This window comes from Pleurodeles waltl, chromosome 6 (assembly GCF_031143425.1).
Source record: "Pleurodeles waltl isolate 20211129_DDA chromosome 6, aPleWal1.hap1.20221129, whole genome shotgun sequence".
Taxonomy (NCBI): domain Eukaryota; kingdom Metazoa; phylum Chordata; class Amphibia; order Caudata; family Salamandridae; genus Pleurodeles; species Pleurodeles waltl.
The window spans coordinates 738520317-738545078 of NC_090445.1; the positions used below are offsets into that span (position 1 = coordinate 738520317).

Consider the following 24762-nt stretch of genomic DNA (forward strand, 5'->3'; position numbering starts at 1 on the left):
TACCAACTTCAATGTAACACATAAATTCAGGGTGTCCCCTGGTTCCCAACATTAGCAGCAATCAGTACCTACAAGGTTTGTAACACTTCCACATAGCACTACGGCCTAGGACGCACTGGTAAATTGTAATGGCAACCTCAGGAATTCACTGGCAGAAGACCGTGACCAGCAACACCACAGTGCTGCCCTCGCATTCATCTGAACTCACTCCTGGACATCCACTTTGCACTGCCATGTGGTGTCATGGGTATCAGTAGGCTTGTGCACACACACTCGTATGCACTCACTCCAGGCATCCTAATGTGCTGCCCTGATATCTGGCTACTGGATGGCACTGTGTCTGCAGGCACCCTGGGTCCCAAACCCCCCTTCACCCACCAACCAGCTTCAGCTATCCCACTCCACCACAAACCCACGGATTGAGTCAACCTTCCCCTGGACTCTAGGTTGCTTGTGGCCAAAGTCACACTTTGCAGGACCCCGGGGACTAGGTGGGGGAGTCAGGGGAGGAAAGACAACAGGTGATCCGTAAATAATTAGCAAGGACGTTTGGGTTCCCAGTAGGAGGTTCACTCAGAGGTCTGCAACACACACAGGGAGAGGGTCACTGAGGCCCCCAGCCCAGCCAGACAATCCAATGTTAACAAAGAGTTACCAATGCCAGCACCTCCGGAACAGAGGTACACCATTGGGCATGTTGACTTGAGTCACCCTCGACAATTCTGGTTGCACACAATCACCACTCACGCAACCTAGGATTCATCTTGGACCCCTCACTATCCAGGACCCAGCAAGACAACACCATCACCTCCTCCTGCTATAACACCCTCTGCATGCTCCAAAAGATCTACAAATGGATACCCACCAAAACTAGAACAGTCACCCAAGCCCTTGTAAGCCGCAAACTGGACTATGGCAATGCCCTCTACGCAGGAACCATGGCCAAACTTCAGGAGAGGCTTCAACGCATCCAGAACGCCTCTGCACACCTTATCCTGGACATCCCCGCCACTGCCACATCACAGACCACCTGAAAAACCTGCACTGGGTCCCAGTCAACAAGAGAATGACCTTTAAACTCCTCACCCACGCTCACAAAGCAGTGCACAACGTAGGACCAGAATACCTCAACAGACGACTCTCCTTCTACACCCCGACCCTGCATCTCCGTCCTGCCGAACTCGACCTTGCAACCGTCCCACGCGTCCGCAGAATTACAACCGGTGGTAGATCATTCTCCCACCTCGACGCCAAAACGTGGAACACTCTTCCCACCCACCTGCGCCAGACCAAAGACCTCCTTACCTTCAGGAAACTTCTCAAGACCTGGCTGTTGGAGCAGTAGCAGCACCTCCCTCCCCCCCCCCACACCAGTGCCCTGAAACCCTGACGGGTGAGTAGTGCGCTTTACAAATTCCTGATTGATTGATTGATTGATTGATTGATTGAAAGAGTTACTAGGCCCACACCACCTGTACAAGGAGGTGCCGAGTTTGGTGCACGAAGACTTGAATTGCACCAGATAGATACGATCCCACGTGAAAAGTGCTCAGTGCTGAACCTTCACAAAAATGAGTCACAGCATCATGGGCCCGATGACCTGGGTCGCCCCGATCATACAATCACTCCAAAGACAATTCCCAATGTGGTTCCTCCTCTGGAAGAGGCACTAGTCCAGTGCGTGATGACTTGAACTGCATCCGATAATCTCAGACACTCCCACAGAGAACATAAATCACGTGCCCCACTAGAATGAGGCTAACACTCAATGCAGTCACGCAAGGACCTTTGTTTCTGTACCTCCCTGGAATAAGGCATAACATCTGGTATGCAATGAATTTCGTCACACACTTCAACCCAAGTTCAGTCGAGTATAACACAACTCCGGTCGCAACCCACCTCTGAGGGTCGCCATCTGTGAATGGGGCACAGCACGCAATGCTTGTGCAGCCAAGTCACACAAGAGAAATACAATGCACTTGACAGCAGCGGGCCTCACGGGGTTCCGCACCGGCGATCCTGTTGACACCACAAGATGTTTCGGCGTGCAGTGGTCCCTACGATGAAGGGCCACTCACTTGAAGTGCCAGCAGTACTTGGCAAGTTCCACACCAGACCAGGCAATTCTGGTCTCCAGACACAATACTTGGGCCCTCATTACAACCCTGGCGGACGGTGGTAAAGCAGCGGTAATACTGCCAACAGGCCAGCGGAAAAAATATGGAATCACGACCATGGCGGAAACCGCCAACATAGACAGCCACTTTAACACCCCGACCGCCACGGCGGTAGAAACAAACACTGCGGCGGTAACCGCCAATAGACAGGCGGAGGACAAAGTACCGCCCACCGTATAACAACAGGCCTATCCGCCACCTTTTCCGGGGTGGAACCAACGCTATCAAAAGCACGGCGGAAACAGTACACAGAAGGGAAACCACTCACCTCTCAACACCCAACAAGGAACCAGGACGCCATGGAGCCCGAACTACAGGTCCTGCCCATGCCGATCTTCCTCCTGCTCTATCAGGAGCAGGACAGATGCCGTCGATGACCACGGTGAGTACTGCACCAACAACACAGGGGGGGGGGGGGGGAGGGAAAAGAGAGTGACACACACACGTAATACCCCCACCCCCACCCTCACCCACAACCGTATACACACAAATACATGCAGCAACATTACATATACACCCCCCCACTCCCTGGAATAATGCAAGGACAAAATTAAATGATTGTAACGATTGTAATCATGAAAAATCTGATAGTGAAAGTTCAAAATTCAGTATATACAAATATGTGCACCAACTACACAAGTCCGGATAGTGTAGCAATCATTGTCCGTGGACCAGTGGTCCCAGAATGCATGGGCGAAGCCCACACAAGATACCCGACTCGAAACTGAGAAAACACTGCAGGGGCATCAGATCGAAAATAAACAGGCACCTCAGGGGGAAGGGGGGGGGGGGGGCACCTCAGCTGGATGAACGCATGACGCCACTGCTGCACGAGGGGGCTCCATGCCCATTGCTGTTTCCTGGGGAGTGCAAAGCCACAGTCTTGCAAGTCTTTCCAGTGGGTGGTTTGTCCACTGCTTTATCCTGGGGAGAGCAAAGCCACAACTCTCAAGTGGATAACAGTCTCCACTGGTTCTGGAGGGGGCTTTATGCCCAGAGAGCTTCATCCTGCCAAGGAGTGGGGTAGTGGATGTGATTCTCCACTGGTTCTGGAGGGGGCCTTGTGCCCAGAGTGCTTCATCCTGCCAAGGACTGAGGTAGTGGATGTGATTCTCCACTGGTTCTGGAGGGGGCCTTGTGCCCAGAGTGCTTCATCCTGCCAAGGACTGAGGTAGTGGATGTGATTCTCCACTGGTTCTGGAGGGGGCGTTGTGCCCAGAGTGCTCCGCATGCAGTGTGGCCGGTCCCATTCCCTCACCTGGGTGTGTGTGCCACAAGATTGCCTAGGAACAGGTAACATGATACGCCATGGAGGCAGAGACATACCCCACACTGCTGCAGCTTCGCCTTCCACCTGCAGGTGCAAACAGTGATGGAAGTCATGCCTCATGGAAGCTGGGTAGGGTCCAGGAAGTCTCCGCCAGCCTCGGACGACTGACCACTGGGGATGGTAGCCATGTCAGCGGTGGTGCCACTGTCCGAGCACGTCGCGGGGCTGGTGGCGGTGCTTGCGGCGGTGTCTGTGGCGGCGGTGCTGGCGGTGGTGCATGTGTCAGCACCTGTTGAGGGACACAGCAGGACGTCTCCTGCAGTCTTGGACGGCTGCCCACTGGAGAAGATGCTGGGGATTGTTGCTGAGGCTGCAGACGTGCCGGTGGCGGTGCAGGTGGCAGGGCAGGTGGCGGGGCAGGTGGCGGTGTTCGCCGCCGTACAGGTTGGTGTAATCGTGGACAGAAGGGGTGACACTAGTCCCTCAGTCGGTGCCACCATGCCCTGTCCTGCTCTTCTGCTTTTGTCCCTTCCCCACCTTTGATGGTGGCGCAGGTGTGTTGCCACTGTCCCCTTTTGTTTTGGCGGAGCCCTTGGTGGCTGGTAGGTGCAGCTTCTCCCTCCGGAATGTGGGCACCTTCTTCACCTTGGCAGGTGGCGGAATGTCCTTGCCCTCGCTACGTGGCACACTGGCAGCCCTGATGGATGGAGCACTCGATGACCCCGCAGTTGCTGGCACCACTGTGCCTGGGGATTTGGTGGCTGAGGTGCTGGGCTGGGACCTGGAAAGTCTGGCCCTAGGGGAAGGACGGGGATAGGGAGGTGAAGGGAAGAGGTCTGAGTTTGCCAGGAAAAGCTTTTTAGACACACTGGAAGGGGAAGATGGAGGGGGTTTTGGAGTGGAGGAAGAGGTAGTGGTTGTATGAGGTGTACGTTTGCTGAATTTGGGTGAAGGTGCATGGGCCGGAGGCTGTTGTGAGGTGGATGGCTGTTTGGTGGGTGTGTGCCTGCGTTTGTGTATTTTGGGAGGAGGGCTCACAGACACACTGGGAGAGGACACTGGGGATGTGGTGATTGCACGTGAGCGGTGTGTGGTGATGGGCGTGCTGGTGATGGAGGTAGTGGCTGAGGAGGACGTGGAGGAGGGGGACACAGTGGAGGCAGTGGATGTTGCTGTGTCTGCATGGGTATGGTGCTTGTGGGATGTGTGGTGCTTATGTTTGCCATGTCCACTCTTGTGTGTTGATGAGTGTGCATGCTAGTCTGATGGTGTGCTTGGGATAGGCTGAGGTACAGGGGATTGGGTCTGGGTGGAGGAGGTTGGAGGGGGGAGGCTGGACACAGGGACAATGGCTGCCATCAGTGCTGAGGCCAGAGCCTGAAATGCTCTCTGTTGGGCCGCCTGCCCAGAATGAATACCATCCAGGTATGCATTTGTTTGTTGCAAATGCCTCTCAACACCTTGGATGGCATTAAAAATGGTAGATTGCCCAACAATGAGGGATCTCAGGCGGTCAATAGCCTCCTCACTGAGGGCAGCAGGGCTGACTGGGGCAGGGCCTGAGGTGCCTGGGGCAAAGGAGATGCCCATCCTCCTGGGTGAGCGGGCACAGGACACACACTGAGGGGTTGCTGGGAGGGCGGTGCTGGTAGGGGGGGTGGTGGCTGTACCTGTTGATGCGGTGGGCACAGAGGTGCCCGCCACCGCAAGGGAGCTCCCATCAGAGGCGGAGTCGCTGTCACTGGTGTATGCTCCTGTCCCTGTCGTGGAGCTCCCCTCGCCCTCCGTCCCACTGGTGGCTTTAGACTCTGTTGCTTCACCCTCCAGGGCCAAGTGGGTTGCAGCTCCCTCCTGCTCCGGTGCCACTGCTTCTCCGACAGATGATGCTATTGCACACAAGAACAGGGAGACAAAACAAAAAGGGGGGGAGGGGGGAGACAGAAGAAAAACATGTTCAGTGCATGCAACACCACTACTGTTGGCGGACACAACACACAGGGAGCAGCCCTCTGCACTAAGCCATGCATTAACAGTTCCTAGCAAATTCACATGCCCTTGGGGTACGAGGCCTAAGCCCAATTGCTGCACACCTGGAAGTCAAAGGAGCCTGACTAGGTGTAGATGGCTATTACCACTAGTGGGGTTGGGGTGCCACAGAGCCTGCCTAACAAGGGACCTTGCCTACCAAGTTCGCCCTGGCTTAGGGGAACCTACAGCCCACCATCCCCACCTAGACACCTTGTAATGCGCGCAGAGTCAGCTGAATGAGAGTGTACTCACCCCCTTGTGGCTGCTGTGATGCCCTCAAGCGCCCATCCAACTCTGGATAGGCCACCGCCAGGATCCAGTACATCAGGGGGGTCATGGTGCGACGGGCACCCCTTCCACGTTGGGAGGCCATCCCCAGCTGGGCCTCCGCCGTCTTCTTGCTCCAGCGGCGCAGGTCTTCCCATCTTTTACGGCAGTGGGTGCTCCGTCTATGGTAAACCCCCCAGGGTCCGGACGTCCTTGGCGATGGCACGCCAAATACCCTTCTTCTGGTGGGCACTGACCTAGAGGAAAGGTACAGGAGGAAAGGAAATTCCTCACCCGTCCGGACCGTCATACTCATTGCCCACCAGTTCCCACCCATGCCCTGATGCACATACACTCACCATCCTCACATGCAGGCATCAGCCCCCCCCACATGTATCTTCCATCCATACCACTCAAAACAGGCATTGCCCACGCAGCATGCTCACAGTGTACTCACCTGTTTGTCTGGAGGACCATACAGTTGCGTGTACTGGGGGAGGACCCCATCCACCAGTTTCTCCAACTCCTCCGAAGTGAAGGCAGGGGCCCTTTCCCCAGACACTGTAGCCATCGTCGCTTCCAGACAGGTCACAGCAGCACTTGCAGTGTAGGCCCCCTCCTGTTGAAGGTCAGGTATCAAGTTAGTGAACAGTAAGAAAATGGCGGTCACGTCCGCGGCGGTGCGTACCATCACCGCCGGCGTACATCGTCATTGGCTCCTGGGACCCATAGGGCCCAATGTTAACCAATGCTGAATTGCGCCGCAGTCTTTGACCGCGACCGTGTACAACGCGAGGGCAGTTACCCCATTTCCCCTTATCACACCTTACAGGTCAGGCAGCCGCCATTTCAGGAGGCCACATGGGATGGATAAAAACTGGGTCATACCTATCTAGGCCGGGAATACAAACAGATAGCGGCACATTGCGATTTACCAACTTTTCCGCAAATAACACATTGTGATACCTAAGTGTTGGATGACCCTCTGCTCGCTGTTCTCCTCCATAGGGCTCGTCTGCTGGGGCAGGTGATGAGATGGCGGCATCCTCCGGTGTACAGACCCCTGGTGGACCTGTCGGCAATGGAAGAGAGACACATCATAATCATATACAGACTTGATCGTACAACAATCATGGAACTGTATGCCCAGTTAGAGCCAGACCTGATTTCAGCTATCCGCCATCCCACAGGAATCCCCCCTCTAGTGCAGGTTCTGTCTGTACTCCATTTCCTGGCCAGTGGGTCTTTTCAAACAACAGTGGCCATGGCATCAGGGATGTTCCAGCCAATGTTCTCTAACGTGTTGTCCACAGTGTTATCTGCCCTGCTGAAACACATGCGCAGCTACATCGTTTTCTCTCAAGTGGAGGATTTGCCCACAGTGAAAGGTGACTTCTATGCCCTGGGACATATCCCCAACATCATTGGTGCCACTGATGGTACACAAGTGGCATTTGTACCCCCCCGCAGGAACCGGAAAAGATACCATTCGATGAATGTGCAGAAGGTGCGTTTGTCAGACCAGTACATCTCCTATGTGAATGCCAAGTATCCTGGCTCAGTGCATGACGCTTACATTTTGAGGAATAGCAGCATCCCTTATGTGATGGGGCAACTCCTGAGGCACCGCGCGTGTGGCTAAAAGGTGAGTCCAAGGTCCCAACACAGATGACATAGGTGTCTGGGTATGGGGTTGTCCCTAAGGGTTAGTGTGTGTCTAACAGTTGTCCCTCGACATTTGTAGGTGACTCTGGTTACCCCAACCTGTCATGGCTACTGACCCCAGTGAGGGATCCCAGGACAAGGGCAGAGGAATGCTACAGTGAGGCACATGCGCGTACTAGGAGGATTATAGAGCGCACCTTCGGCCTCCTGAAGGCACGATTCCGGTGCCTCCATCTGACAGGTGGCTCCCTATACTACTCACCGAAGAAGGTGTGCCAGATAATCGTGGCCTGCTGTATGCTGCACAACCTGGCTTTGCGACGCCAGGTGCCTTTTCTGCAGGAGGATGGGCCAGATGGTGGTCTTGTGGCAGCTGTGGAGCCTGTGGACAGTGAAGAAGAGGAGGAAGAAGAAGAAGAAGATGTCGACAACCGAAACAACAACATCATGCAATACTTCCAGTGAGACACAGGTAAGAAGATGTAACTGCTTCCCACATCTCATACTATTGTTGGAGCTAGCATAAGTCTGTCATTTGCACTCAGTGTATCGACCCTGACTTGTTACTTTGCCTTTCCATTTCACAGATCTGGGTCCCACTTTGTGCCCTCTGCTATGTTTACTGCTGGCCTACAGCTGTGTTATATTGGTACGTGAACAGGTGCATTGACATTGCTATATTCCAGAGGTTTTGCAATTACAAATTTGTGAAAGCACAGACAGACTCCAGATTATTTTGTGATTGAAGTGTGTTTATTTCTGTGCACATAAGTGGAGGGGTGTGTGAAATGGGCTGGGGTGATGGTGGAGGAATGTCCATGGCAGAGTCCAGTCTATTTGTTTCACAGGTGCATTGTCCAATGGGGCATAGGAAGTGGAGCAATGGCAGTTTAAGGTGGACAGGGTGACAAAGTAGGACAGAAGGGTGACATTCAGGGGGGTCTTATTTCCTGGAGCGGGTCTTAGCAATGTTTTCTGTCTTGTTCCTGGATCTCAGGGACCGTTTGGAGGGTGGTTCTCCATCTGAAGGCGGTGGGGTGCTGGTGGCCTGTTGTTCCTGTGGTGGTGCCTCCAGTCCACTAGCGCTGGCAGAGGTGGAGGGCTATTCATCGTCATGGCTAGTGTCAGGGACCCGTTGGTGTGCCACTGTGTCCCTCCTGGTGTTGAGAAGGTCTGCCAGCACCCCTGCAATGGTGACCAGGGTGGTGTTGATGGACTTCAAGTCCTCCCTGATACCCAGGTAGTGTTCCTCCTGCAGCCGCTGGGTCTCCTGAAAACTTGGCCAGTACCGTGCCCATGGTCTCCTGGGAATGGTGGTAAGCTCCCATGATGTTGGAGAGTGCCTTGTGGAGAGTGGGTTCCCTTGGCCTGTCCTCCCCATGTCGCACAGCAGTCCTCCCAGCTTCCCTGTTATCCTGTGCCTCTGTCCCCTGAACCGTGTGCCCACTGCCACTGACCCCAGGCCCCTGATCGTCCTGTGTTAGTGGGTTTGTCTGGGTTCCCTGTAGTGGTGGACACACTGCTGATTGACGTGTCCTGGGTTCAGAGGGATGGGCCCGCTGGGTGGGTGCTGTGGCAGTGTTTCCTGAGGGGGGAGGTTCAGTGGTGGTTTGTGACTGTGTCAGGGGAACCGACTGTCCTGAGGTCCCTGATGGGCCGGGCTGGTCATCTTGATCCAGGCGTGCAGAGCTGCTGTCGTCACTGTGGGCCTCTTCTGTGGGGGGAATGGATATGTCTGGCACCTCTTGTCTGGTGACTTTGGGTAGGGGTCCTGTTGGGGTGTAAATGCATAGTTATTGTATCTGTGTTTGCCATCTTGTGCAATGGGTGAGTGACCCTCTACTCCTGTGCTTGCCTTATTGCCGTGGCCCTTGTGTGATTGGTGATTTTGGGGCATGAGTGAGCCTCTCTACTGGACATGCTTTGGTGATGGGTGTCCATGCATTGGTGTTACATCCAGGGCTTGATTTTAGGATGGGTGGGTTGTGTTAGTGGGGTATCTGTGGGTTGTTGAGGTGATGGGTGTGAGGGTGAGAGTATGTGATGGCATGCAGGTGGGGTGAGGGGGATAAAGTAGTAAAGATTTGCCTTACCAGAGTCCAGTCCTCCTGCTACTCCTGCGAGGCCCTTAGGATGCATTATGGCTAAGACTTGCTCCTCCCATGTTGTTAGTAGTGGGGGAGGAGGTGGGTGTCCCCCGCCAGTCATCTGTACAGCAATCTGGTGTCTGGATACCACGGAACGTACCTTCCCCCGTAGGTCGTTCCACCTCTTCCTGATGTCATCCTGTGTTCTTGGATGCTGTCCCACTGCGTTAACCCTGTCGACAATTTTGCGCCATAGCTCCATCTTCCTTGCAATGGATGTCTGCTGCACCTGTGATCCGAATAGCTGTGGCTCTACCCGGACGATTTCCTCCACCATGACCCTGACCTCCTCCTCAGAGAACCTGGAGTGTCTTTGAGGTGCCATGATGTGGTGTGGGTGATGTGTGAGGTGGCGTCTGTTGTGATGTGTGAGGGGATGTGTTAGTGTGTGTTGTTTGAGGTGCGTGGGTGCTGTATGAGTGATGGTGTTGTGTGTCTGTGGATGCTGGTGTTGTGTTAGGTAGTCTCTCTCTCTGGCCTTCTTTCTGAATTTTGGTTGTAAGGGTTTGTGGGTGATGTGGGTGTGTGTTTTATATTGGATTGGATGTGTAGGTGTGGTGTGTGTATGTGTATCAGGTGTGTGTATATTTTGAATTGTCCAATGTGGTTGTGTTTTGTAAATGTGTGTGTATTTTGAGGGCGGCAGTGTGTACCGCTAATGGAATACCGCAGTTGAAAGACCGCCACGTTGATTCGTGGGTCGTGATAGTGTGGGCGTATTCCTGTTGGCGTGACGGTGTAGGTTTTGGTATCACCAGTTTATCACTGACCTTTGGTGTGGCGGACTTGTGTGGGTGTTTGTATTGTGGCAGATTCCGAGTTGTGAGTCGTAATACCTGTAGTGGAGTTCCGCTGCCGCAACGGTATGTTGCCGATCTTCTGCACGGCAGAAAGTGGGATTTACCGCCAGGGTTGTAATGAGGGCCTTAGTCCACACTCACGCTGCTGCCGCCAGGTGGAGTCCAGCATATGATGTAGGTCAGTGATTCCCAACCTTTTGACTTTTGTGGACCCCCACTTTATCATTATTGGAACCCGGGGACCCCCACTGAATCTTTATTGGAATCTGGGGACCCCCTGTGAGTAATTACTGAAAGCTGAGGACCTAATCTGTTAATATTATTTAATTTTCGAAGCAGTCGCGGGCCCCCTGAGGAGGCTTCATGGACCCCATGGGGTCCCCAGACCACAGGTTAGGAACCACTGATGTAGGGGCAGAAGAGAGCACCGCTCTCTAGATGATACTGGCAGATGATGTAAGTCCCTCTCAGGAGGTCTTTGATGTCCCTGAGACCTCCAAAGAGAACAGGGGGCAGGCCCAACCTGCTTTTGGAGAGCACACTTCGGGCTACGACACAGCAGCAGGCAGTGGGCTAAGGCCAACCATAATACAGGAAGGGTGTGCAGATCCCTTCCTCTGACAATTATCCTCCTGGGCACACAGACTCCTCTGTCCATGTGCACCATGCAGTCCAGCAGAACCGTTCCCGCATCGGCGTAGATGCAACTATTCCTGCTGACAGGTAGTACCCCTAGTTATGCTAAAGTGTGCCTTTGAAGTCGGGGTGGTTCAAAGGGTTCTCTTTTCAACAACATATGTCTCTCCTAAATTGTAGTACCATGGAATGCAGATCTTTATCTTTAGTGGGGCCATGCTCTGGCTCAGAGTGGCCAAGTGTCAAAAACAACTCCGTCCATTCGATCTATCCCAGGCCCAAATGGCAGGGTTCTGTCATTCTGGATGCTCAGGTTTTATAGCTGTCATATGGGGAATGCACAGATGTGCTCTTTCCCTGCAACCAGTGGAATGAAGCAGAGTTTACAGGGCACGCAAAGCATTTTAGAACCCAGAAATGCCCACTTCAAAGAAGTGGGCATTTCGGGGGCATTAATAACAAAACCAACTTTACTATCAGAGGGGGTTTGTTATTCTCAATCCAATGATACTAAACATCATGAGGCTTGCCCCCTGCAATCCCCTACTGCAGACAGACCTAATAAGACTGTTTATCCCATGTTAGCTAATGGGCAGAGCAGCTCTCATGAGCAGTGCGAACACACTTGGGTATTCCACACTCCCTGGGCACATGTGCCCTGGTGAACACACAAGGATGCAGATGCTGGCTGGACACTTAGGTTGAAGCCCCCCATAAGAGGCAAGTGTGCCTATATTGGCCTGCGCTATCAAGCTCTGCCCCTATATTACAACACCTGTGTGCAAGTGGCACACCGTGGCAAATGATGCCAGATCCTGTATCTATATAGGAAAGCACTTGTGTGCCAGTATGCACACACACGCTAGTTGTGCCAGTCTCCATTCACACATGGCAGCACCGGTGTGCAAGTATGCATACACTGAGAAGTTGTACCAGACCCACTATAGGTATGATGCCCTGGTGCAGGTAGGCACCTAGAGGCCAGCTATGCCAAGTGCAGCATATATATATATATATATGAACACTAACATGCACATGGGCATGGAGAGGCCACCTAGACCAGGCTCAATATATATTTAGACACCACTATGCAAGGTGGCACATATTGGCAAGCTAGGCCAGGTGCAACATACATGAAACCACCATTGTGTAAGTGGGCACACCCTGGCCTCTTGTGCCAAGTTCAGCACCTCCAAAGGCCCTCTGATGAAAGTGCCCACCCCGGGACTGGCTATGGCTGGTCCTGCCCACATTGGTCAGTGCCACCCTTCACCCAATAGAGGACAGGCACACGCACTTCCACCCTACACATACAGGGGCACAGTGCCCAGGGCCAAACGGACACTACTAGAGGACTGCCCTGTCCCATGGGTGTGGCCGATCCCCCTAGGTAGGAGACACCCACATGGGGGTTCTTTCCTAGCAGGGCAGAGTACACCTTTGTATACCTCCCCCATCTTAGGGTCCCTCCAGGGGAGGCATACCGCTGGCTCAGGGTTGGCCCCAGCACATGGGCGGCTGCCACCCAGAGCGCAGGTACATTAGCGCCCCTGCAGGTCCATCCAATTGGGCCTAAGACATGGTTGACGGGCTCTTCTAGGGGGTGGCACACACAGGGCAATGTCCCCATAGTAGCCAGCGACATACCTTCCCCAGGTGTGTGGGGTACCTTTTTTGCAGGGTCCTCCTAGGTTCAGCATTTCAACCATGCCAATTCTGACCCCTTCCTAACATAGGTAGGAATTGCGCATGCACTTTTCCACTTTTCCACTGCCATACAGTGGGGAAGTGCCCAGAGTCCTAAGGTCACGCACAAGGAGTCAGCAAAGACTGAGGAAAAAAACAAAAAGTTTCAGTAAAATTCCCTAGGAAGTGCCATGTTCAATATCAGCATCATCTGCTCTCACAAAATCAAAGTAATCACATACGCCCCATGTAACTTATTCTGTCTCCCAAAGACAAGATGCCCAGTACCTGGTTAAAGTTCCATGCCTGCATCATTGAAATCAGCCACTAAAATAGACACCTGGGAACCTAACCTTCCACTTGCCTTTGGCCTCCAGTTTCTACCTGTTTCAGCCTGACCCAGTTGCCGCCATTTGACCAAGTGACATCCCCACTATGTTTTCCTGCTCAGGTTTTCCCACTCACCATTCTTCCCACCAAAAGAAACCCTGCACACCCCAGGCCCATCTGTGCCTGTCCGTGCCTGGACCACCCCAAGCACCATGTCTCTTGGCCCTCTCGCCTCTTCAGGTGCTCCATCCCAAGCTCTACACCCCTGACTTCAGAAGCTGCAACAAACAATGCCATAGTGCTGAACCATGCTTCACATTAGGGCATATCACCTGCACCTTCTGTCACTTCCTTTAGCACAGCACACACAAAAGCCCACTGACCAGCCCCACCCCGAACACACCACAGACACCACCTGAACAAAAATATCAACTCACATGTGCCTTTCTCAACACACACTCACTATGCAAACACACCACCAAGATTTGGGACCTCATCTCCACCCTCACATCCAAAGTCCTCTTCCTCACTGAGACCTGGCTCAACCTCACTTCTGCGCCCGACATTGCCACCACAATACAATATCACCCACTGTGACCGCATCAACAAGCCTGGAGGAGGGATTGCCATCGTACACAAGGATTCCATCTAATGCACCACCACAAATGATAACATCACCCCAGCCATGGAACGCCTCAACTTCAGTCCAAACAGATAGCAAAACTACGATCAGGGGCACCCTCGCCTGCCGTCATCCTGAACCATGCCCAGCCTTCTGCAAATTCATCACCGACTTCATAGCCCCTTCTCTGGAGGCTCCAACAACTACATTTTCCTCAGTGACGTCAACTTCCATCTCAGCAACCACAATGATATCAACACTATCAACCTCCTCGACAACATGAACAACATCAGACCCACCCAACTCATCCACAACCCCAAGCACACCACAGGCCATACGTCAGACCCATTCTTCACCTTCAGCAACTGCATCAGGGACAGTCACACTACAGAACTCACTTGGACTAACCACTCCAGAATCCACTTCAACATCACCAGCTCACGAATGTCCGCCACCACATCTTCACCCTAGGGGAAGCCAGAATAAGACATGTATTTACCACCTTGTTCAACACCACCGTTGACACCTTGCCCAAGGACTGGACACACGCAAAAGTCAATAACCTACTAAAGAAACCATTGGCAGACCCCAGAAAACTTAACAACTACTGACCAAGCTCCCTGCTTCCATTTCCTGCCAGAGTATTAGAAAAAGATATCTTCCAACAACTCTCCTCACATCTAAAACTGAACATCCTACTCAACTCCTCCGAAAGTGGATTCTGCAGCAACCACAGCACTGCGACAACCCTCATCCTGGCTAACAAAGACATCCAAGCCCTACTGGACTGAGGAGAGACTGCGGCTCTGATCCTCCTAGACCCATTGGCAGCCTTCGATATGGTCTCCCATCACAAGGCTGCACAACATAGGCATCCAAGGAGCCGCTCTCAGATGGATCACCTCTTTCCTCGCTGGAAAAATGCAAAAAGTCTGCCTTCCACCCTTCACCGCGGAACTCAAGGAATCTTCTGTGGAATATCCCAGGGATCCTTTATCAACCCTACCCACCATCTTCAACACTTATATCACACCTGTGGCCAGCATCGTCAAAACCTACAGACTCAACATCATATCCTATGTCAACAACACATAACTCATCCTCTCCCTCTCTGACCAACTTCAACAACGGCATGACAGACATTGCCAACTGGATGAAGGGCAACTGTCTGAAGGTCAACACAGACAAGACAGAGGTACTGATCTTCGGAAACAAAATCTCCCCATAGGACGCATCTGGTGGCTTTCAGAACTCGAACTAGCTCCTACCCCCACTGACCACAATAAGAAGCCTGGCAACAAGCTAAACATGACCACTCAGGTCAGCTCTGTCTCCTCCTCCTGCTTCTTCAACCTCTACATGCTTGTTAAGATATTCAAATGGCTACCCCAAAGCTCAAGATGCACTATCACCCAAGCCCTCACCTCCAGCGGACTGAACAATGGCAATGCTCTCTACGCAGGGATCGCAACTGACTTCTTCCAACGCCACAGCCAAACTCGTCCTGGATCCCCCTAGATGAACCCATATCATCCCCCCAGGGAACTCCACTGGCTCCCTGTACAGAAAGGATACCAGTTCAAGCTCCTTTCAAATGCATGCAGACTACGTATTCACAAGTAGGTGCAAGAAGGGGATCACCCTTGAAAAAAGTAAACTGGGGCATTTTGGAATATAGTAAGGTGGGACATTTTGGACTCTCTGAGGACCCATAGTCTTCTGATAACATACTAATCTTTAAAGCTGTGTCCCCAGTGTGTGACTACAAGAGGATTTACAGCACCTCCTCCAAGTGGCAATATAATCCCTGATTTAGGGTAAACCAGTGGCATGTGTGGCTAAAGGGATATGTGTCTCTGATCACATTACACCTGTGTGCTATGTTGTGTTCATGTGTCTTTTTGCAGTGGCACTTTCATTTCGAGCATGAGGGCAGCTCCTTCTACCCTCAACTTCCAACAGATTCCACACAATGCAATGCAACTAACTGCGTATGTAATGTTTGCTTCTAATGGAAGCCAGTAGAGATCCACCAGTATTGGCGAGAGTTGGGCTTTTTTAGCTACAAATAATGACCCATAAAACTGCATGATGAGCAGATTTAATTGGTGACAGCATTCCTTTGGGTAGGCCCACAAGGAAGGTATTTCCTCCATCAATATGGGGCACACTAAATAGTTCACTCCAGTTCTCAGGCCATGATCAATGTTGTAACCTACTATGGTACCGATTTGGAGATTATCATAACCCACGGTTGCATTTAGAAACTAAAGTCCACCGGAAACCTAATGTTTTTGTGATGTGACAATATGGGTATGAAAAACAAAGTCAATTCTGCATGATCCAGTAATGTGTACCTGAGTAAAGCATGAGGAATCTAGTGTTTGATTAATTCAACTTCAAGAGATATGCCATCTAATTTTCCAGTCAGGAAAGGCTTTTCACTCAGAAATACACGTTATGATTACCATTTCAGAGCAATAACGCTACATGGGAAGTCCAATTTTCCCTCTTCCTCCATATCTTGGTTCCAAATTCTCTTAAGATGGACAAATGCGGAGCATTCTGCATTGAGAATAGAAGACTCCAGAGGCCTCTATAAATGCCATTTGGCAGCATCTTGGGATTCCCTACTTTGACATCCTAAAGGAATGGTTGCTGAAATACCCTGCCTTGGAATTGTTCTATGAAATGGAATTTACAATGCACTCTAAAACCTGGGGGTGTCTAGGCGCTGGATCTCAAAGAATGGTAGCCAAATGAACAAAGAAAAGGGATGCTGGATAAAATTTATTGGGTGTAAAGCCAGTTCTTGAAGGCTTTTCTGAAGGCTAACAGATGATTTTTTTTTTAGCCTGATGGGGAGAGAGTACCAGAGTCTAGTCATATCAACAAAAAAAGCTTCTTCCGCTCCAAAAATATGTTTTAAATTTAGGCACTATAAGGTTGGATGCTGTGGCAGATCGAAGTGGTCTATTTGAAATATACCAGAGAAAGCTTTGCCTGAGATAGTCGTGGTCAATGCCGTGGAGTGCCCTAAAGGTGATGCAAAGGGCTTTAAAATCAATGTGCTTCTTAACAGGAAGCCAATGAAGAAGATTAAGAGCGGAGGAAACAGACTCAAATTTGGGAATGCCCAAGAGTAGGCAGGCGGCATTCTGTAGGATCTGAATTTTATTGAGGCATCTTTTCCGAATGTTGACCAACAGGGTGTTTTAGTAGTCAACTTTAGAGAAAACCCAGGCTGAGGTCATGGTTTTCTTCATGTTGGACGGGAAGATTGTCCTGAGGGGCTTTTTAATGTAGAAAGTGGCTGAGGTAATTATATTGACTTGTCCCTAAAAAGAAAGCTCACTATCAAAAACAACCCATATGTTTTTGACCTTATTGACAGGGGGCAGGAGAGAATCAAGTTCCTGTGTCCACCAGGCAGGAGATCAGAAGGAGGTATTATTGCCAAAATGTAGGACCTCCATTTCACTTGAGTTAAGTTTTAGGCAATTCAGAGACATGCATTTTTCAACCTGGAGCAGGCAGTCATGAAAGCGGGTGGCTGTGTCTGCTAGATCACTGGCCACAGATATTTCAATTTGGGTATCCTGGGCATAGGAAACTACCTAGAATACAAATGACCTGATCAGTTTAGCTAGAGGGGAAACGTAAATGTTAAAAAAGGTAGGGATCAATGATGAGTCCTGGGGAACACCGCATGATAATGTGAATGCATGTGAATTAAACTCTTGAAGAGCGATGAACAGTTTGCAATTGGTAAGAAAGGACTTAAGGAGAGTGAGTACTTGGCCCTTAATCCCGATGGAGGCCAGATGATCATCCCAGTTGCTGATATCTGCCAGGTACTCTTTGCATACTTTTGTGAAGTATTTCTGTCTCACAGCACAATCATGCAGTGACAGATACTTTGCCAGGGCTTTGTTGCATCACTTTCTAGATTAATTTGCAGTACTCAGTCCCACTTCCTGGGAAGGAACTGCTTTAATTTGAGGAGCATGCTCAAAGAGGTATCCATCAGAAGAAAAAGTTACTAACCTTTGGCACAAATGTTTCTGGTGGATAATGTATCGGACCGCAGACTCATCATCATCCTCCTTCCTACCCTTCTGATTTAGTACCATCTATAATAAAATCCAAAGTTGTGCAATGATACGTCTGCTGTTACTGTTAGTCTCATTAAGCTTTTTTTTGGCTTCTCTCTGCATGCCTCAGCTGGGCGCCGAAAAATATAAGAAACTGACGCTACGACGCAGTACATTACCTGATGTCATCACATCCAGTGTGGAGGGAGTCTCCTAGCACCACCTGGAGGTGCTTGTGATGGGGAAAAAGTTTTCCTCATCCAGTCTGGCACCAGGAAGACATTCATGAGGTGTGGCATCTTTCTTTTCTTGCATTTACAATACAGAAAAATATCCTTCCCATCAAATTTAGGAGATTGCAGCTTAGTGGATTGCCCTTAATCTTTATTTATACAGTCGAAATCCAACAAATTTTCAGGAAGAAATACTAACTAGAATACGAAATAAATAACGATGCATTTTAAATCAGTATCTTTCTTTTAATGTGAGTAAAAAAAATCCTATCATCCACCGTAGTAAAGAACAGCACACGCCCCTTCCAATGTTAACAAATTTGCCTGTCAAAATAAATCAGACGTTTACTCGCACTATTCAGATAGTAATCCAGATGATGTTCACAGAAACCATGTATATTAGGCTGCAAAGGTGTTCCTGTAACTTAACGTGTTATAATGCTAAGACCTGCCATTTAGTTTTGAGTGCCCCGAAATTTTTCAAAGGGGAAACGTCCATTCTTTTGACTCGCATGGGAGTATCAAAGCGTTGCTACAACTCTCACGTTACAAATCACTCAGACTGCTGCTTTGTATACCAGGAGGGGTTCAGGAGACGGTTCACCACCAATAGAGCACGTAGCGGCCTTGTAGAAGCACTTCCTCCCTCCAAAAGTAGCTGCAGTTACTTTTTCCAACTATAGACACCTAGAGTAAGTGCAGTTTTTCATGCCCGCCTGCTTTCAACAAGGACAACTATATTGTCATAATAATGCCTATGGTACAACATAGGGCCAATGTAGGCCAAAGTTTCCACTGTAAACACTGCCCCATGAAGTAGTAATGAGCCCACACACAATTGTTTAAATATAAAAACGAACCTAACCCTGCTGGAAAACCGGACTAGCTCATTTCAGCCGATAACTCCATTAGATATTCTGTAGGGCCTGGGTCTACAAAAAGCAAATAACATGAAACAAATGAGAAGAGTAAGACGACAGCATTTATATCGCGCACAATACCATATGGGGCCTCTTGGCGCTAGCATGATATGGAATACTTCCTAATGTGTGTTATGTGGGAATGTCATTTGCATGGACCTACTCCTTTCCTTCCAGACACAGCGCTGTTCTTATATTCTTAGAGACTGGACATATGCTTTATAAAATACCAGAAAACAAGTATATGTTTATACATTTAATCACAATCCCCCTAAGAGCAGCCTCCTCCTTTGTCCCATGTCCATGCTAGCCTGAAGAAAGCACGTCAGTGTTGCCCACCCCGAGGGGAGGGACAATAGATGTTTGGTCTATTCAATGCATTCCAAGCTGACAACTCTAGTATCGGTAAAAAAGTAACATTACGCCACCTTGCCACTGTATTCTCATTCGCTTATATACACACTACATGCACCTTCTACTGCTTTGCGTATGTTTACTCACTGTTTGTTTACGATTTCTGTACATAAATGAACAACCATAATTGACAAGGAAGGTGAACAGGGCCAACATTGCATCGATTTATCAACTGAATGACAAGAAGAGGCACAACCTACGAAAGACCACCAAAGTGCTAGAGGAAGACAGTAACTGCCTCGCAAATGACCACCCAACAAACTAAACTGTCATGAGGCACTGAATCCCAAAAGCCAAAATCATCACTTTTCCAAAGGTGAGCTAGCGAAAGAGCGGCTAAAATGCAAGGGGCGTCCGGCCGAGGAGCGGGTCTGACGGTGGCTACACTTACAAAAGTAATCAGCCCTTAAAAACAAAAAAACGCCTTTGCTGTGTGAACAGGTACACCCTGTAATTAAGGAGTGCAATGTAAAAGCCTCGGAAATATAGTAATTTGACTAGTTGTGGGAAGTTTCCAACAAAACTGCAAGACTCCCCAAATAATTTGATTTTGAAAGTAATGGAAAAAAGCTTTGAAAAAAAACAGTAAGTGACACTGTTTTCTCTGGTAATTCCCATCACATAGGCAAATACTTGGAATATCAAAATAATTCCACATCACAGTTAGGGATCCCGGTGGTATTGGTTATTCTGATCATCCTTTATGATGTAGGGCAGGGCACAGTATGACGCACAGCAACACGTGCAAGGCCACACAAACAAAGTGCTTGCTTTAGATCACATACGTCTTTCTTGCTGGTTAGCTACAAAGTCCACCACATGCTGAAGTATGGCAAACGTAGTAATGTCAGTAAAAGAACACAAATAACAGAAGAGTTCCAAAGGTGTGCACTCTGCAGGCAGAGACAACACTCAGCTCACTCGCAGTTGCATCAGGTCCCAGGCCAGCTCTCCCCTGTTCCTGCAGCACTCTGTCCTGTTCGCTGCCTCGTTCTCACTACCTTCTCCTCCTTTCCCCCTGTTTTTCTGAGTGCTTTCTCCGGCTTTCTGGCTTGTTTTCACCCCTTTCTCCCTCTTTTCCCCCATTTTTCTGAGAGCTTTCTCCAGCTTTCTGCCTTGTTTTCACTGATTTCTCCCTCATTTTCCCTGTTTTTCTAAGTGCTTTCTGCCTCGTTTTCACTGCTTCCTCCCTCCTTTTCTCCATTTTTATGTGTTCTGCCTCGCTTTCACTGCTTTCGCTCCATTTTTCTGAGTGTTTTCTCCTGCTTTCTGCCTTGTTTTCATTGCTTTTTCCCTTGTTTCCCCTAATTTTCTGAGTACTTTTTCCTGATTTTTGCCTCCTTTCTTTCTCCATTCATTCCATTTTTCCCCATTGCTGTTCCTGCCTCACCCACCGCCTCCCCAGCACCCCGCCCTCCTTCTGTGCAGCCGCACACAGTGCGAGTGCCGCTGGAGAACCAAAGGCAAGTCCATCTGCACCCGTAAGCGTCTGGACTGCACCCAGCACCAAGACCTCTTGCTCTTCCACCGCACGAAGATACACCACCGCTGACCTCTGAGCCATGAACCCAGGATGCACCAAGCACTGAGGCCGCTCATCCCCACGTACCACCAGAGGACCGTTCTCCTGCCAACACTGCCACATCACATTAAGCACCAAAGCAACCAACGCACCTGACACATCGATCGTGACCACCACAACACAACTCCAGTGCATCCTATTCAAAGCACAATCACTAGTTAAACATGCCACTGAGGTCTGGGACACAATCTCCTCCCTCACACCGGACATTATCTTCCTCACAGGAACATGGCTCAATGCCATCTCTGCACCAGACATCACCACCTCCATCCTGAAGGTTACAATATAACACACCGGGACTGAACCAACAAGCACGGAGGCGGAATTGACATAATCTACAGGGATACCATCTGCTGCATGACATCCCCTGATGACCCAACACCAGTAATGAAACAGCTCCACACAGATGGAAAAAAGCACCATCAGAGACACTCTTGCCTACAGACTGCCAGACCATGCCCCAGCTTCTGCAACACCATTCCAGAACTCATCTCCCAGCAAGAAATCAACTTTGAGAACTACATATTCCTAGGGGACCTCAACTTCCACCTTGGCCAGCCCAGCAAAGCCAATTCTACTGACATCCTAGAAAGCAACAGAGGTGTCAAGCAGTTCGTCATGACCCTACCCACATTGCAGTACACCTGCTCAACACCATCTTCACCTCCAGCAACAGTCAGGTACACCCACACCACATTACTTATCTGGTCTCTAATGCTATTCGTATTTAGCTACCAGCTCCATCTTGACCACTGACTACATTTTGTGTTTAACTTAGCGTCATGCACAGTCCGGTATTTTTCCGTGCACAGCTTGTGAAACATGTTTTCACTCTCTTTCTCACGAAGGCAGGGACATGACACGGAGGAGTGAGGGAAAGATAAGGATGTAGCAGAGAATGTTTATAGTGCAGCAGGGAACAGTTTGGTCTTGGGAGCGCACGTTGGAATGAGCCCAATTTCTAACATGTTCTTTCAACACGGACTGGTGCAGCCAGCTTTTGAACAACAACTTACAATATGGGAGGGGGGAGTTTCTAGAATTCTCCTCTCCAGCTTGTTTAAGGTATTTAAGAGGGAAACTTGACGACTGGGATTAGATCGAACTCATTCCTGGATTGGAATGCTTTTTCCCAGTTCATTCATATTGAGGGTGGTTCTCTCTTTCAGCAGTCATCTGGGTTCCCGACTTGAAGTTGGCAAAGAGATGATGTCCCTACCTCTGCCCATGGAGATGCAAGTTTAATTCTTATTTTTAGCTTTCGTTGTGAATGAATATATAATCACAGTATATGTTGATATATTATCCATGATTGAAGTAGTGTATTTTCAATGTTCATCTCTATGATCATTATTATTCTACTGCTGTGATTATTTTCAGAAGTGTATTTGTGATGCTACATTTGACCTGCACACTTTCCCTATACAAACCTTGAAAAGTGCCTTAATACATTTATTATGGAGACTAAAAGTGCTGAATTGTTGACATTTGTTTCATTTGGTCTTGTCTCAGTCTGAAGTAAAGCAAAACATGGTTCCGACCACCATAACGTACACTTCACCATCTCTGGACCCACATACCCCAGCACTGGGCCCTCTGGATCCACGTGAAAAAACTGGAAAAAGGTATCAGAAGAACGCTGGAATGACACTCTCTGCTCCTACCTCCCAGACTCTACACACAACCCTGAACAAGCAGCAAAGAGCTTCTCCTAGTGGATCACAGAATTCTGCAACATCATCGTCCATGCCAAGGTCAAGGAACAAAAAGAGCAAGCTGGTTCACCGAGGAACTGCACTCCTCCAAATACAACTGCCGACAACTTGAAAGGAAGTGGTGCATCAGCAAAAAAACATAAGACTGCACCGCCTTTAGGACCCCCGTCAACCAGTGCCACTGCCTCCTGAAAGAAACCAAGCAGAACGCACTAGCAGACCACATCAAAGCCATCCCAAACCACAGTGAAGAACTCTTCACCGTAGTGAAGGAGTTCACCAAACCCGCAGCCACCGAAAGCAACATCACTCCCTCCCAGCAACTGCGCAACAACCTCGTGGACTTCTTCCAAGACAAGATCTCAGCTATCTACGAAAACTTCAAATACCAACCCTCCACCACAGACAGCATCAATCAGTTCACATGCACAAACATGAACACCTTCTCACCCACTAGGATTTCCTCACCACGCAAGACACTATTCTCCATCACGAACTCCGTACACTGTGGGGGCACTCATGGACCCCTGCCCCCACCATGTCTTCAACCTCTGAAGCAAGACAATCAGCAATGAGCTCAGGAAGGTCCTGAATACCTCCATCACTGGGGCCTCCTTCCCGGGGGTCTGGAAACATGCTGAAGTGAGGCCCCTCCCGAAAAAAACCATCAGTTAACCCAGTGAAACTGAAGAACTACCGGGCCATCTCTCTGCTCCCCTATCCAGCAAAAGTCAGTGAGAAAACGATCAACCAGCAACTCACCCAACAACTAGAAGATCACAATCTCCTGGACCCCCCTCCCACTCTGGATTTCAAGCCAACCACAGCACCAATACAGCTCATATTGCAGCCACTGATTACATCAGAGCCCTCCTGGACCATGGGGAAATAGCAGCCCTCACCATCCTGGACCTGTCCACCACATTTGACACAGTCTCCCACCACATCCTGATCAACAGGCTCCACCACATCGGGGTACAAGGAAACGCCTTCAAATGGATCGCCTTGTACCTTACCGGCTAAACCCAAAGTATCAGTCTCCCAGCCTAAGAAGATCATCTTTGAAGTCCCCCAAGGATTGTCCCACATCCTTGGCATCATCCTGGATAGCAAGCTATCCATGAAGAAACAAGTCAAAGCAGTCTCATCCGTCTGATTCCACACCCTTTGCATTCTCCACAAGATCTTCAGGTGACTCCCAGCAGACTAGTTACCACAAGAAAGTATGGGGTTCACCGGTGATGTAGAGCTCAGTATACGGGAGACTGTCCGTGGGCTCTTGGACCTCGTTGGTTTCAGAGAATGCGTGGTGTGGGTGTAGTGGCAAGTGGGGGGAGGGAGAGGGAATTCCTTTTACGGACTAGGTGGTCTCACACACTATATAGTGTCATGCTTCATCATTTGACCACCTAGCCCCACCCAGGTAGGATAATACCACCTGGGCGGACTCAACCTCGCAGTTAAAAGAACGGGAGGGAGTGCGAAAATATATTTTATCTGGAGATAATGGGATCCAGTTAAACTACGGGGATATAAAAGCACCTAGGCAGTCACCTGTGTGTAGTCTACACTTTAATGGTGGTAACTGCTGGTGCGGCTAAAAACGGGGCTGGACACCACGGTGAGAATAAGGACTCACTGGGTCACCTCACTAAGAGTTGGCCGACATGTTTCTGCCCTCTGCTGGGAGCCGTGGAAGGTCTCTGGGCATTCTTCAGGGCCTAGGATCCCTAACCATCATGCAAAATGCATATAGATAAGGCTCCCCTCAGGACCGGGGGAGGGGGGAGAAACAACAAATTGTCATGCGTTGATAGAACAGGCCTACCTTAGGCAAGGAACTACCTTGCGGAGGCCCTAATGATAGAGGCAACTAGCCTCAGTTTCCAGGAGGGGAGTGTCCCCTTATTGTCACACTTACATCAAAGGAGGCACCCGCTGTGCGCCTATCCCGACCCCTCGCTGGACCGCTTGAGGCTCCCAGCAGACAACAAAAGGATTGTGACGTGGGCCCTGAACACCTGCAGACTGCACTACGGAAACAAGTTCTACGTAGGAATCACAGCATGCCTCCTGAAGAGACACAGACCATACAGAACTCAGCAGCAAGACTTGTACTCTACCTCCCCAGAAGGACCCACATCACACCCTATCTCAAAAAACTACACTGACTTCT

At 50.0% G+C, this 24762-nt stretch overlaps 1 protein-coding gene across 3 annotated transcripts in view; it reads right to left on the reverse strand.

Moving 5' to 3' along the window:
* ENO4 (enolase 4) overlaps positions 1–24762 on the reverse strand; it is a 434196-nt gene that overhangs the window by 86604 nt on the left and 322830 nt on the right. The window lies entirely within an intron of this gene.